The sequence below is a fragment of the Rhinatrema bivittatum genome, chromosome 2, assembly GCF_901001135.1.
Source record: "Rhinatrema bivittatum chromosome 2, aRhiBiv1.1, whole genome shotgun sequence".
Taxonomy (NCBI): Eukaryota; Metazoa; Chordata; class Amphibia; order Gymnophiona; family Rhinatrematidae; genus Rhinatrema; species Rhinatrema bivittatum.
The window spans coordinates 401114636-401131640 of NC_042616.1; positions in this window are offsets into that span (position 1 = coordinate 401114636).

The following is a 17005-nucleotide window of genomic DNA, read 5'->3' on the forward strand; positions in this document are numbered from 1 at the left end:
GCTCGGCCCCCTCATCTCTCTCAAGTGAATCCAGCGCCTGGTCCCTCGTCTCTGGTGGTAGTAGGCCACTGGCTCCATCCTCGGGCCACCCCTGGTGCCTCCGGTTCAGCTACAGACCCTGGTACCTCCAGTTCAGCTACAACTCCTGGTGCTCCTCGTCGGGCCTCTCTGCGTGGCCCGTGGAGAGACACCGCTAGGAGAGATACTGCTAGGAGCGGTCGCGCGCATCGCTGTGACTTAAATAGGGTCCTTCAACCAACTCCTTTAAATATTTTTATAAAAATTATTTTTTTGAGCACTTAATAAGAATATTGGGTCCATTTGCGTGTAGGTTATCAAAAGCTCATATAGCCAGTAAAAATCAACATATATTAGTGAGTACAGATCGATTATAGACAGAAGAATATACCCTCAGGGTAGCACAGTGATCAAACAGTTTGTTCAATTTGTTGATTTATTTTTCTATTCAGGTTTCGTCCTGTTCTTGCTCGAGCGTCCCCCGTCTGACTTTGTTCCTTTGGCGCCCGGGTCTCCGGGACTCCACCTCGTCCAGTACAGACTGTACCATTCCTCTGTTGCTGTCTCTGGGCTGATCTCAATCCTCCCATCGATGACGACATACGGAGGCCCACCAAAGTCCAGCCGGCCCCAGTACCCAAAGGCTCAACCCGCAGGGAACGAGGGCTGGTATTGGTGAAGCGCCAGCTGGCCTCTATCCATCAGCCCACTTTGCCTGCCAACGATGGGGACCCGTAAGACCCTTCCTATGGGTTGCGTCAACCCCACTTCGGCCCAAGGGTCTACCTCTGGCGCAACACCTCTGTTTTGAAATATTAATTCTTTTTATTAGTATGATTTTACTATTATGATTGATGCTTTATATTTCTTGATTTTATTATTTTATGTTTTCTGAGAAATGGTGATGCTTTTCTTTTTCTGTTGGTGCACTACATATGGAGTCTGACTTGTGGTTTTCAGTTCAGTTTATATCTGCACTTTTCTATTTATACTTTATGGTCACTTTATTCTGTATTTGGTGAGGATCTGTCTGTGTTTTGCATGTGTAATTGAGGTTAAGTATTCTGCTAATGTGTCATTTCAATGTAGGGATCTGTAGAAGTTTGGTTTGTTCTGTTTTCCTTGTAGGAGGTATATTGGTGTTTTAGGACCAGGTGCAATGTTTGCAGGGTCACCTTTTCATAGGGTTGTAACTGTTTGAGTGCTGACGGTTAGTGCTGTTTTGGAATGCGAGGTTTATTATATTGTAATTGTAATTTAGCTTGCTCGTGGCTTTTTGAGGACCAAGCCCACACCCAACATGCTTTACAATAGTCCTAATACGATATGTGTTCCAAGTTTCTTTTTAGCTTTTATGCAGGGTTTTATGATTGACATCACAGCAGTGCATGTAAATATAATATATATGCTATTATGATATTTTTATTTCAAAATATTATACTTTGAGTGTCCTTTTTCATGTAAAATCTTTTATTATAAATGCATAATTTGAAATTGTGTATGGAGAGGGCCATGGTGGGGGGAAAGGTGGGCATAAAGCTGTAAGATTCACTTAGGACGCCTAATACCCTTGCACTGACCCTGACTAGAAAAAGAATACAAATAAAATGTAAAAGCAAAACAGAATAAGGAAGGGCCAGCACAGTAATTGTTCGCCCAGGGCTGCAAAAAAATTAGCACTGGCCCTGCACGGTGGTGCCTTGTGATGACGGGCTGGCTGGGTTCCCACCCTTCCCCGGTGAAAAGAAATCCCACACAGTGGTGCCATGTGGTGATGACCTGGCAGGTGATAGTGGGGAAGAAAGGGGGGTGTAGGGGAGAAAACACAGATGCATTGGCCCCTGGGTGCCAGAGAATCTCGCTACACCTCTGGCCTTGAGAGAGCCTGTGCACTACCTGGGCTCAGGGCACAGGGAATCCTCTGCCTGGGGCTGTACAGGTTAGAGGAGATCTGCTGTTCCAAACTCTCAATGAGGATGGGGAAGGTAGTGACCTGCAAGGAGGCACTCCAGTGTTAGTATTTGTTGCAAGGGAAATGGACTTTATTTCAAGATCCAGGAGGAAGTTTTGGCTGCCCCTTCCTTCCTGCATTGGAGCAGCCTGTTCCAGATCCTCCCATCAGGGATCCAGCAAGAAGGAGAGAAGCCAGAGATATATCAGAAGGACAACTAACCATGGGTAAGAACAGCTTAAAACCATTGAGGGCACCCAAAAGTAGTCTATGCCCCTGGGGAGAGAAAGAGAAAATTGGACTCTCTGTGCATAGAACAGTATTATATTTGCCAGTTTAAAAAGTGTTTTATGCGCAGCTAAAGGATTCCCTGCCCACCTGGGGACCCTACTTTTTCCAAGCTCTGGAGGGTAGTAGTTTCCCTTCCCCTGATACAAGTTACTCCTGCACAGATATAGGGAAGGAAGAATGTAAAGGAAAAGGAGTTCTGTGGTGCTGAAGAATAATTTGTTGTGCCATATTTCAAAAGTGTTTGAACAGTAAAGACTTTCATTTCTGGATACTAAACCAGTGACTCCAGAGTGATTTTTGACACACACACACAGCGCACAGCGAGGATACACACCCAGTCTCCCAGGGGTTAAATGGAAGGAAAGTCACCCCTAGCAATTGGGGCTCTGAAAGTTAACTCTTCTTCCCCCCCCCCCCCCCAACCAAAAAGAATCCACACCCTGGGGAAAGAGACTGCAAGAAGAACTAGCCAGGGTTCCTGCCCTGAAGAGTCAATAAATAAGTTTATGGCCCCATCGGAGCACAGCCTACCTCTCGGGATTCGGTTACGTTAGGAGTTACCACCCAGAAAAAAGATCTAAGTGTAATCGTGGATAATACTTTGAAATCCTCAGCATAGTGTGCAGTGACATTCATAAAAAGCATCAGCATCAAAAGCACTCAAAACTAATTATATTTTTTTATATCGCACACCGCCACAATTATGCAGTTGTGTTAGATAAGACCTTCATCCCACCAATGCACAGGTTACTTAGTATTTGTTGCGCGTCCCGGCTGCATTGGTGCCACGACCGGGCCTGCTCACCTTGCGCTTCCTTCCACCTAACCTCAAAACTTTCAAAAAAGACCTAAAGACATGGCTGTTCCGCAAAGTCTACATTGACAGTCAAACGTCTCATCATCCTAATACCCAAAGGAACTTCCAACCAAATCCACAAAATAACTTGACTCCAACCAGCTCCAAATAAACCCACCTCACTCATAAATGATTCTCTTCTGGACTATAATTGTTTAATCTATTGTTTAATATGTATCCTGTTATTCCTTTTTTCACAATTGTTAAAAGAAGTACTATTTGAATCTTGTAAACCGTTATGATGGCTTCACCGAATGACGATATATAAAACTCAACAAATAAATAAATAAATAAATACAAGCTCCAGACACTCTTCCCTCACTTCGGCTGCCAGCTCTCGGTGTCCTCTGCGCCTCCCCTGCTCACCACCATCCTCGCAGGCCTCACAGCGGTGCTCCCTTCGGGGCTCCACGTTCTCAGCGTCCTTGGCCCCACCCCTAAGTGTGCGTATGGCCCGCATTCCGCCCTTTAAAGGGCACAGGGCGGGAACCTCGGCCCGGATGCCGCCCGATGACGTCACCTAGACTCCGTATTTAAGGCGAGGCTCTGCCCCCAGAACCTCGCCTTGGCAAACGGGTCGTCTCTTAGGAGAAGCTAGTTGCCGTCCTGTGTTCTTCTTCCTTGCCTGTTCCAGTGTTCCAGCGTCCTTGTTCCAGTGTTCCTGTGTTTCTGCGTTCCTGTGTCTTCCAGTGCTCCTGCGTTCCTGTCTTCCTGTGTTCCCGTCGTCCTTCCTGTGCTCCAGCGTCTGTTCCTGTTCCTGTCCCGCTACCCAGGTTGTACCTTCTCGGACTGATTTCACGGTACTGACCTCGGCTAGCCTGACCACGTCTGGACTGATTCCCGGTACTGACCCCTGCTTGCCTCTGACCATGATTGGACCGCCGCCTGGAACTGACCTCTGCTTGCCTCTGACCATGATTGGACCGCCGCCTGGAACTGACCTCTGCTTGCCACTGACCATGCTCCGACTGATACCTGGAACTGACCCTTGCTTTGGCTCACCACCCTCAGACGGATACCCTGGCTTTGACCCTTGCGCTCCATAAGGACACTCTCTTTGCTGCCCCAGTGACCACCAGGCCAGCCTGTTCTGATGCTACCCATGGTCTTCTTCTAACTAGACCTATAGGCGCTGCCTGTCTTGACTGGACGACCTCCAGTTCCTGCCTTACTCCATTGGTCTCCGGTTCCTTCTGTTCTGGTCTAGTCCAGTTATTCTCCTCAAGCCGTGCACCCTTGCTCATGGTGGGCACACCTCTCCGCTACCTCTCCAGGAGACCCTCAGAGGCCCACCTAAGTCCAGGCCGTTCGGGAATCCAAGGGCTCAACCCAAGGAGCCCCCAGACTGTTATTGGTGAAGCTCCAGCTAACCTCGTTCTCGTGTGCTCTGCCTCCTGGCAGCAGGTGCCCTCGGGGACCTCCCTAAGGGCCGTACCAATCCTGTGCCAGGCCAAGGGTCCACCTCCAGTGCAGCAGTATTTTGTTCACCTTCTAGCACATATGGGTCATCTTTAATCATCGGTCCACAATGTCCACTTTTATATTATTCTTTTATATTTTTTAAAATTGATTGCATATAAAAAGGTGGAAAAAGTTACTTCCCTGAATGACTGAAAAAAAACATAATTCCCGACGTGATATCACGTTTTGACATGCTGCATCAGGGGCTCAAATGTGTAATTCTGCCACCGGTTTGTTTCATGTTACACCTTGCTGAAATGGCGAAACATGTTTCGGCACAGCATTCTGAAAAACACATCATGGCATATGTTAATTTCAACTATCTGAATAGAATTTCTCATATACAATAACATTCAAGGTACTGTAGATTTCCAAAAACATGTAGAGGAATACATTCACCTACTACACCTACTGTGTAAATTTAAGCTTCTATAGTCTAGCATGCCAGGTGTGGCAGGTGGAAGACTGGTAATGTGAAGAGAGCATATTCAGGGTTTTGTAAATTGAGCTATGCCAAATAAAAACTTGCTCACTTTCTGCATGCTTTATCAGAAATTAAATTGAAGTAAGTAATATGGCAGATTCTGAGAGGGAAACGCTATAGCAGTTGCTTTGTGTGATTAACTACAAACGTTTGCTATTATAACCAAGACACATATGTATCTGTAGATTTATAATTTTATATTTTATTTAAAATTGAGGTGGAAACTTCAGATCTTATTTTTTATTTCAGATAGTCTCACTATGCTGCTTGAGCCACTGAGGAAGGAATGCTTCCAAAACACAAGTCGTGTCAAGCAGCACACCCTCTTTATGATAAATTAAGATAAGTACATTTGCACAGATATTTTTCAAAATAAATAACAATATTTAAAACATTTTCTATGACACCTATGACTTTATATGCTCTATGGGAATTTGATTACTCGAGGTGGTTTTCAAAAGTTAATGTAAACCACAAATAAGTGAATTTAAAATCTACCCATATTATTTATGAGGTTTCTATAAGTGCAGTTATGTGAATTCTCATTTATGTATGGCTTTTTGCATTCTATGAAGATATATGTTCCATATAGTATTCAGTTCTTTTTTATTTTTTTGTTATCATAAATTAAGTCAGACAAAGAGGTGGTAATGGAATATGTTTTGCTTTGTTCTGTTATTAAGGTTTGGAGACAAATTAGGAAAATATATGGGTATAGTTTTAGAACATCAATATTTTGTTTGATTAAAGGCAGCCCTGACTTCCTCACAAAAATAGGCTCATCAGTATTTGACAGATAGATACACCTGGGCATTAAAGAAATGGGAGACATACTGAGTCAGATTCAATCAAGAGGTGTGCGGTCTTTTGAACAGCTTAAAAATCTGTATGAGGTTAACAATAGAGATTTTTATGCATACCTTCACGTGAGACAATATTATCCATAGTTTTCGGGACAGACTTTGGATAGAAGGTTCTAGATTTGATGACTTTCTTTTCCATGTTGAAAATTAAAGTGTACTCTTTGTCAGGTAATTATAGAACCTTGGTGGGAAGAAAGGAAAAAAAAAGGAACAAGAAAACTTGGCACAGGTATGGTCAAGAATTTTGGGAAAAGAGGTAACATCTGAGGACATTTATGCATCCTGGAATGGGTACAGTAGCTCAAGGTTTGTTCGTATATCTTCAAGAGGTAAAGTTTTCTTTTCTTCCTTACTAGACCAGTCCTTACTCATGGGATATGTCCTCCCCTCAGCTGACGGAGGCAGAGGACACACCTCTTTTATGATCTCAATCTGGGCTATAAGGGAAGTATGCTCCTTGGCAGTTGCCAGTAGTTTCTGTCTTCAGCAACTGAAGACAAGGGAAGACTGGTCAGAGAGCTCCCAGAGCCTAGGTTTGGCCCCAGCCTGGTAGAGTACTTGTCGCTCCCACAGCAATACACTCCCACAGGGACGATTTCTCCAATAGAAGACATGATATGCCATACTGGGTGTTACAGTTTTGGCTGCAGTGCAACCGCCTCACCACTAGGGGTCCCTCTAGTGCTGGCTCTCCTGACAGGCCCAGGCCATCTCCCCTGTCCACTCTATGTTCTGGGTTGGCCCTTATAACCCTGCCTGACAGTTCCCTCAGTGCTTCGGCATCGAGCTCACCTGGGCTCCCTGCTCTAGCCTTGCGCGGCCTTCGGGCCTTTCCTTGCCTTGCGCTGCCTTCGGGCCTTCTTCCTCGCTTTTCTTACCTGGCCTACGGGCCTTATGACCTGCCTTGCTCTGCTTACGGTGTGTGGCCTACGGGCCTTCTGTGTATGTGTGGCCTACGGGCCTTCTGACCTGCCTGCTCTGCTTACGGTGTGTGGCCTACGGGCCTTCTGTGTATGTGTGGCCTACGGGCCTTCTGACCTGCCTGCTCTGCTTACGGTGTGTGGCCTACGGGCCTTCTGTGTATGTGTGGCCTATGGGCCTTCTGACATGCCTTGCTCTGCTTACGGTGTGTGGCCTACGGGCCTTCTGTGTGTGTGTGGCCTACGGGCCTTGTGACCTGCCTTGCCCCGACTACGGTGTGTGGCCTACGGGCCTTCTCTGTGTGTGTGTGGCCTACGGGCCTTCTGACCTGCCTGCCCTGCTTACTGTGCCCTGACCCAGCCTGAACCTAGACACTGCTTCCTGCCTCCTGCCCTGACCCAGCCTGAGCCTAGACACTGCTTCCTGCCGCCTGCCCTGACCCAGCCTGGACCCAGACACTGCTATCTGCCGCCTGCCCTGACCCAGCCTGGACCCAGACTCTGTTTTTGCCATTCCTGTCTCTCTCAACCTGGAACCACCCTTCTGGGTGGTGTTCACGACTCCTGACCGGAGCCCAGTCGTAACACTGGGTCAGACCAAAGGTCCATCAAGCCCAGCATCCTGTTTCCGACAGGATGCTGGGCTTGACCTCCTAGGACTTCTGGTTGAGTGCTTCTGAATCTAATCCAGTACACTTTGGGGTCTGTGGATGCCTCTGGGAAGGGGGGTCCTTAAGGACCCTAGATGGATTAGAGGGGGTAAATGTTGGGCAGAGTCCTCAGAGCCTCCCTCTTTCTCTTTTTCTCTTTCCTTCTGTCCCCTTCTTTTCTCTTCCAAGCTACCCTGTCAAGAGGACCGATAAAGTTTTGGGGAAAATAAAAGGGCAAGGAATAGGAAGCAAGGCTAAAGTTCATCAGCCATTCACCTGGGAGGGATAAGTACTATTAAGGAAGGGAGGGCTCAGAGAAAAGTGGTTCAGATTGAGTCAGAGCCATAGAAAGGCAATTTGTCACCTATGGCCAAATGGAACATAGAAACATGATGGCAGAAAAAGACTGTATGGCCCATCCGTTCAATTAATTTAGTATTATAATGCTCATTAATTCCTTAGAGATCCCTTGTATTTATCCCATGCTTTCTTGAATTCAGATAGTTTTTGTCTCCACCACTTCCACTGGGAGGCTGTTCCACACATCCACCAACCTCTCTGTAAAGAAATATTTCCTAAGATTACTCCTGTGTCTAAGCCCTTTCAATCTCATCTCATGATCTCTTATTCTAGAGCGTCTTTTCCATTGAAAAAGGCTCACCTCTTGTGCATGGAAACCTTTGAGATATTTGAAAGTCTCTATCATATCTCTCCTATCTTGCCTTTCTTCTAGGGTATACATGTTTAGATCGTTAAGTATCTCCTCATATCAGAGGCGGATTGGCCTATCGGGGGATCGGGCTTCCCCCAGTGGGCCGGTCGCTCCCATCACGTGATTTTTTTTTAAACTTCCCGCCCAAAGACAAGAAGAGGCTCTGCTGGTGCTGCGGCCCGAAGAGAAACCTGCGGGCAGGGCCAGTGGAAGCACTAGGCCTGGGGCGCCACGAGCAGTGGTATCCCGAGGGGAGCCAATGCCCCCAGGCGCAGGGAGGCTCATGCGGCGCTGCGACAGGCAGATCAACAGTGCCATGGTGAGGCTCACGTCACCACGGCCCGAAGAAAAAGATCGCGTTTAAACGTACTGATGCTCCTCCTCCTTCCTGCCTGTGCAGCCCCGGAAGTAAACGTTGCCGGAGTCGCGTGGGCAGGAAGGAGGAGGAGCATCAGCGCTTGCAGAAGAGGAGCAGCTCTTACGGGCCGCCGTGAATCCCAAGTTGCAACGGCCCGAGAAGAGGAAGAGGCCTGGTATCAGGGCCGCCGCGGCCTGAGAAGATCAGGGCCGCTGCAGAGCCCATCCTGTGGTGACCCACGAAGAGGAGGCCCAGAGGTGAGAGAGAGGCTGAGGGTCTGTAGAGTGTGTGTTTGTGTGTATGAGATGAGTTGAGAGATTGTGTGTAAGAGTGAGGACCTGAATGTTTGCAGAGACAGCATGTGAGAGCCTCTGTGTGTGTGTGAGAGAGACAGCATGTGACAGTGAGAGCCTGTGTGTGTGTGTATGAATGATTGTATGAGAGAGAGCATGTGACAGTGAGAGCCTGTGCTTGAGCAAGACAGCATGTGGGAGTGAGAGAGAGCCTATGTGTGTGAGAGTCAGACAGCATGTGCCAGTGAGAGACTGTGTGTATGAATGATTTTATATGAGAGAGAGCATGTGACAGTGAGAGCCTGTGTGTGTGAGAGAGAGAGAGAAATGCATGTGAGAATGAGAACCTGACAGTGTGTTTGAGGGAAGAAGATGGAGAGAAAAGAAACAGAAAAAAAGACAATATAAAAGGAATTGGCAAAAAAAAAATAAGAAAGGAAAGGTGGGAAAAAAAAGCCTGTGACCAACCAATTAGAAAACTAAGATCAGACAGCAAAGGTAAAACAAAAAAATAAATTACTTTTTACTGATTGGCACATGTAATCTTTGGGAATGTGCAAGAATAGCACTTTCTCTATGCGGATCTCACAATGTACGAGATCAGCATGGAGAAAATGGAAGCCCACGGGGCCTACACAGAGGAGGCAGCAGAATGGGCTTCAGTGTCAGTAGCAGCAATCGGTACCTCCCCAATAGCCATGTGGCAGTAGTGACAGTGGCAGCAGAGGAATGAGAGAGGTTCCGAGGTTGCTGGCAAAAGAGAAGGGGGTCTGCCTTTAGTGTGTGCATGTGTATGAATGGGACTCTGCCTGGGGGTGCATGTGTGTGAATGCATGGGTGCCTGCCTGGGGGTCTGTGTGTGTGAGAATGACTGGGAGCTTGCCTGGGTGTGTGTGTGTTTGTGTGTATGTGAGGGAGCCAGTGAGTGTGAGAGCATGAGTTGTATGAAAAAATCCAAGGGAGTAAGAGTTTGTGTGTGGAGGGGGACAGAGTGTCTTAGAGCCTGAGAGTGTGTCAGTGTCTGTGAGAGCAAGAGGTTATGGTGGATATAAGAGCATGAATGTGTATGTATGTGACAGTGTATGTGTGAGAGAGAATGGACATGTGAGTATGTGTGAGAGAGAGAGAGGATAACCTCCTAATCCTCAACCATATCAGGGTGACTGGAAATCAAGAGCTCCCACAGAAGGGGCCAGCAGGGGCTTTTTAAAATCCTTATTAGTTTTAATTATTGAATATTATTTGATGTCTGCTCTTTTTGAAATATTTTATTGGTGTTATATACAAATTTTTGAAATTTTCTGAGTTAAATTACAGGAGGTTCTATTCTTCAGCAGTTTTGAAATATATATTTTTAGTATGATTTTCCTATTGTGATGTTTTATAGTTCTTGATTTTATTGTTTGATGTTTTATGAGGAATGATGGTATTTTCTGTTTTTCCATTGCTGCATTACATACAGTCTAACTTCTTGTGATTTCCAGTTCAGTTTGTCTGTGCATATTTTATGGTCCCTTTTTTCTGTATTTGGTGACTCACCAATTGGGTACCCATGGGCCAGTATGGAGAAAAATCCCCCGGGCCACTATTTTCCCACAATCCGCCCCTGCCTCTTATGCTTTATAATGAAGACCACTGACCATTTTAGTAGCCACCCTCTGGTCTTACTGAAATGTGTGCCTCCTCTCCCACTTCTTCCCTAGGCTGCTGCCACCACTACCACCATCTCCCCTCTTTACTCCTCCTTCACCTCCCCTGACTACTATCATCGACATCCCCCATTGCATTCCCCCAGCCACAACCAGCAACATCCCCCTCCCACCTTCCAGTTAAAACCAACATCCCTCACCCTTCTACAACCAATAACTGCTCCCCCTCAAACATATGATCCTTGCCTCCCAGAGTCCCCAACCCCCTCCGCAAACACAGGTAGTGAAACAATGTAACATAATAAGATAGTGGATGATGGCAAATAAAGACCAAAATGGTCCATCCAGTCCACTGAACAAGCTTTTCTTTTTTTTTTTTTTTTTAGTAGCAGCTGCCATTCCATACAGTAGAATCTCAAGCCCTCTGTTAAGTGTAATAGCAGCTGCCGCTCTGTGCAGGTCACCCGAAACTCTCTGTTAAGGATAGTAACAGCTGTTGTTCCATGCAGGCCATATTAAGGCTGCTCCATATAGGCCATTCCCAAGCCTTCTGTTAAGGCTGGTAGCAGCTGATACAAGGCTTACAGCAGCTGTGACAAGGCAATGGCTAGGGCTAGAGAGATAATGGGATGCATAGACGAGGCATGACCAGGTGGAAGAAGAAAGTGATCATGCTATTGTACAGATCACTGGTGAGATCTGACCTAGAATATTGTATATAGCATATATCTAGCAGACCTGTCATATCAAAAGTAGCACTAACTCCCAAAATTCATACCGATATTCTCTGTTTTATTCTGTATTCCTTTTCTAATAATTCCTAGCATTCTGTTTGCTTTCTTGGCTGATGCTGCACACTGAGCAGAAGATTTCAACGTATTATCAACAATAACACCTAGATCTTTTTCCTAAATGGTGGCTCATAATGTGGAACCTTACATTGTTGTTGGAAGATATAGGGAATTAGTTAATTAGTGGATTGGAAGACATTTGTATGTGTAGTTGGGGATAATAATAATAGTGGAACAAATCAATCACCAATCAGTGGATAATAAATAAATGAATGTGAATCAATATATATTGCACATCTTAGACTAGGACAGTTTTAAACACGATACTGCTGCATAATTTTTTTTTCCTTATTCTCTAAGGGGCTGATGCAATACAGTGTGCTCACATGAGCGCACTGTTTAACCCGCTGTCGGACACGGGTTAAACAGGCGCTAATCCACCCCCTAATGCAATAGAGGGATTAGCACCTATTTAATGCGCATCCAAAGCGGAGTGAATGAGTTAGCGCTCATCACATGCAAATACATGTGAATGAGGCTATTAATCATTCACTCCGCATTCAAAAAAGAAATGTGCGTCTCAGACGCACATTTATTGCTCAGATAGTAACGCCTGCCTGGAGCAGGCATTAATAGCTGAGCGCACATAGATGAAGTACAGAAAAGCAGAAAAAACTGTTTTTCGGTACTTCTTCAATAAAAAAAAAAACAAAACAGCAGACTGCCGAGTTATGAAGACCAATGCCGGTAAACTCGGCATCCATTTTCATAACCGGCCGTCTGCCAGTGATGAAAATGGACGCCAAGTTTATCGGCATCTGGTCTTCATGACTGGCAGCTGCCATGGGGTTGCATTAGCTAGCGCCTCCTTGCTAGCGTGACCCCTAATTTGCATATTGCATGGCGCCCCCCCCCCCCCGTGCGGGTACCATGCATGCGCTAAGAAAGCAGGCACTAAAAAGTCAGCACCCGTTTTCCACAAAATTTATTGTATCGGCCCTTGTTTGCTCATTGCTGAGATAAGAACAAGGAACATCTGTTTTTCTGTCTGATAAGACCAGTGAAGGCCAGTACTTAGAGTCAGACAGTACCAGGATCTCTAACGAGCCACACTGGGACATAAATCTTGTCAAAGTTTTGAGTTCTAATTAGACCAACCTGAACTAGAGCCAGAAAATGAGAATATAAGGAAATGGCAATTGCAGTGTCTTTAGATCATCAGATGAAGGGAGTGCCATTTGCCATCTCATCTTGGGAGGGTCTCCAGGCCTGCTTGCATCTATCAATTTCTTCACAGATACATTGACTCACAATAAGGAGATTTGTGAGGGAGGTATCTATCTTCTTGTACAAATCCTTATTTTTTATTATTGTAACGCTATTGGCTTTTTATTGATTTATACAATACAAGCCGTAAAGCCCGTTAAAACGGGCTACATCCCTCTGTCTCTCACCTCCCCCTCATTCTCTCTCCCCTCACTCTTCACCACCCCCCTCCCCCACCCTCCCTCTCCTCTCACTCAGTCCCCCCTCTCCCTCACTCCCTCCCACTCAGTCCCCCCTCTCCCTCCCTCCCACTCACTCAGTCCCCCTCTCCCTCCCTCCCTCCCACTCACTCAGTCCCCCTCTCCCTCCCACTCACTCAGTCCCCCTCTCCCTCCCTCCCTCCCTTCACCCACCTCCATTTCCTCCCGGCGCCGTAAGCGCGACTTCCCGCAACCCTCACCCGGCTCCATTAACTCCTCCCACTCCTGCCGGCAGATCTCGGGGGGGGGGCGCGGGAGTGACACCCCCCCCGAGATCTGCCGGCAGATCTCGGTGGGGGGGGCGCGGGAGTGACACCCCCCCCCGAGATCTGCCGGCAGATCTGGGGAGGAGAAGCAGCGGCACCGCGCGCGCGCGCGGCGCCGCTGCTTCTCCTCCCGCTCCTGCGGCCCCACCGCCATTTTTTTTTTCTGATCGACATCCTTGCCCGCACATGCGCAGTAGAGCTGTGCTCTACTGCGCATTTGCGGGCCGTCGGTCACAGGCCATTTATAAGGTAGATTGCTGTGATGCTGTGTGATATTATTTACATTTGCTGATTTTTTACTATGTTTTACAATATTTAGTAAAACAAGTTTTTGCTTTTACAAATCTGAGTTTATGTGTTCTATGATATAATTGCCATCATTCAGACCACCGCTTACAATTGTATAACTATAATTTGAGTTGCTCGTCCCTAACTGCATCACTTTGCACTTGTCCACATTAAATTTTGTTATGGAAAAATAATTACAAACTGCACAACAAGCAAAAGACTGGAAGTTCTTTTACTATTAACCCTTTATTGATTCATGCGTGCATGGGGAGCCAGCATGCAATACTGACTGACTCTGAATTGACATGGCATATGCAAGATGTAAATACACTTTCTAACCAAGATAAATGTTAAGATAAGCACTTTTAATAAAAGATGAAAAGGGTGAAGACATACACATTCCTAACCCTCTTCTAGAAAAGCTAAACTAACCTTGAAAACATTTACAGGGAGGTTATGTTCACAGCCTTCCTTAATCACACAGAGGAAATGAAACATTTGTTCTTATTTTTGTACCATGCTCTCGCTGTTTTCTGGGTTCCACAATTTGTAAATGCTTGAGTCAACATTATATTTTACCCTGACATCCATTATACAAAGAGGATCTTAACTATTTTAACTATTTTAATTTCATCTACCATTTGCATGCCCAGTCTTCCAGTTTTGCAAGGTCTTCTTGCAATTTCTCACAATCCTCTTGTAATTTAACAACTTTGAATAATTTTGTATCATCAGCAAATTTGATCATCTCACTTGTTGTTCCCATTTCCAGGTTGTTTATAAATATATTAAAAAGCAATGGTTCCAGAACAGATCCTTGGGGCATGCCACTATTTAATTTTTTCCATTGGGAAAATGTATCATTTAGCCCTACTCGCTGTTTTCTGTCTTTTAACCAGTTCGCACCCCACAATAGGACACTGCTCACTATCCCATGACTTTTTATTTTCCTAAGAAGACTCATGAGAGACATTGTCAATGCTTTCTGTAAATCTAGATACATTATGTCATCTGGCTCACTTGTATCCACATGTTTATTTATGCCCTCAAAAAAGTTAGCAGATTGGTGAGGCAAGACTTCCCTTTATTACATCTTCCAAGTTCACTGAGATTTATTTCAGTTCTGCTGAATCATTACTTTTAAATATCATATCTTCCTCAGTGAAGACCAAAGCAAAGAATTAATTTAGTCTCTCTGCTATGGCTTTGTCATCCCTAAGTGCCTCTTTTACTCCTTGATCATCTAATGGTCCAACTGACTCCCTCACAGGCTTTTTACTTTAAATGTACCTGAAAATGCTTTTATTAAGAGTAGGGCTTAATTTGTAGACAAAAAGAAAGTAGAACTGTGTAGGGGATGAGATGAGTAGGGCCAGGGCTAGGTATGAACTGTGCAAAGGGGCAGGACTAGGGCAGGGTGTGACCTCTCTCTCTCACCACATACCAGAACATACTCTTCAAACTTTTAACATGCTCAATGAGCACTGGTAGGTGAAAGATGGCTGGGGGTTGGGGGTGCAGGATCACTGAGGAAAGGAGAAGCCAAAGAGAATAGGGCTCTGTCTAACCCCCTCCTTCTCTCTGCACTGATAATCTTGATCCTCCATCCTCAGCCCTTCTATAATTCCCCAGTGATCCTATCCACCCCCCGCCCCCCAGTGGTCCTAAAGCTCCTAACCCTGGAGATCCTTGAGTCCCTCCTCTCCCTGGAAAATCTCCCTCTCCAGCAACTCTCCTCGGCGGGTAAAGTACAGGCCTTCACTTCAAGACAGAATCAGCTGGCTCACCTGTGCTTTGGGGGGTGGGAACACTGTCTGCTATCCTTAGTCTCCTTGGACAGGGTATGGGGCCTGGAATTCAAAAGCATGGCTGCTCTTTGCCTCCTTCAGAGTGGAAGGAAGGGAGCAATGCTACATGCTTTCCTCATCCACTTGCTTCTCTCTCCCTTCCCCCACCATGCCCAATCCTAATTCTCCCCTCCTTCACTCTTTCTCCAACCCCTCCAATCACTTCTCTCACAGACTGACCCCAACTCAGACCATCTCACTCACATCTCATAATCTCTCCGAGTCTCTCATTCACACCCAGAGCACCTTTGATACTCTCACTCATTTTTTCCTCCTCTACCCACAAATAATGTATTTTTGTTTTAATTTTTTAGGTTGTTATTATGAATGGTATTATGAGTATTACAATATGCTTTTGTTTTAGTGTATTGTGTTATAGTTCCGTGCATTAAGAAAGGTGGAAGGAAGGCAAAACGATTACCGTCATGGTTAAAAGGTGAGGTAAAAGAGGCTATTTTAGCCAAAAAAGCATCCTTCAAAAATTGGAAGAAGGATCCATCTGAAGAAAATAGGATAAAACATAAGCATTGCCAAGGTAAGTGTAAAACATTGATAAGACAGGCGAAGAGAGAATTTGAAATGAAGTTGGCCATAGAGGCAAAAACTCATAATAAAAACTTTTTAAAATATATCCAGAGCAAGAAACCTGTGAGGGAGTTGGTTGGTCCATTAGATGACAGAGGGGTTAAAGGGGCTCTTAGGGAAGATAAGGCCATTGCAGAAAGACTAAATGAATTCTTTGCCTCCGTGTTTACTAATGAGGATGTTGGGGAGATACCAGTTCCGGAGATGGTTTTCAGGGGTGATGAATCAGACGAATTGAATGAAATCACTGTGAACCTGGAAGATGTAGTAGGCCAGATTGACAAACTAAAGAGTAGCAAATCACCTGGACCAGATGGTATGAATCCTAGGGTTCTGAAGGAACTCAAAAATGAAATTTCTGATCGCTTAGTTAAAATTTGTAACCTATCATTAAAATCATCCATTGTACCTGAAGACCGGAGGGTGGCCAATGTAACCCCAACATTTAAAAAAGGCTCCAGGGACGATCCGGGTAACTATAGACCAGTGAGCCTGACTTCAGTGCCAGGAAAAATAGTGGAAACTATTCTCAAGATCAAAATCGTAGAGCATATAGAAAAACATGATTTAATGGGACACAGTCAACATGGATTTACCCAAGGGAAGTCTTGCCTAACAAATCTGCTTCATTTTTTTGAAGGGGTTAATAAACATGTGGATAAAGGTGAACTGGCAGATGTAGTATATTTGGATTTTCAGAAGGCGTTTGACAAAGTCCCTCATGAGAGGCTTCTACGAAAACTAAAAAGTCATGGGATAGGAGTCGATGTTCTTTCATGGATTACAAACTGGTTAAAAGACAGGAAACAGAGAGTAGGATTAAATAGTCGATTTTCTCAGTGGAAAAGGGTAAACAGTGGAGAGCCTCAGGGATCTGTACTTGGACCGGTGCTTTTCAATATATATATATATATATATAAAGGATATGGAAAGGAATACGACGAGTGAGGTTATCAAAATTGCAGATGATACAAATGTATTCAGAGTAGTTAAATCACAAGCAGACTGTGATACATTACAGGAGGACCTTGCAAGACTGGAAGATTGGGCATCCAAATGACAGATGAAATTTAATGTGGACAAGTGCAAGGTGTTGCATATAGGGAAAAATAACCCTTGCTGTAGTTACACGATGTTAGGTTCCATATTAGGAGCTACCACCCAGGAAAAAGATCTAGGCATCATAGTGGATAATA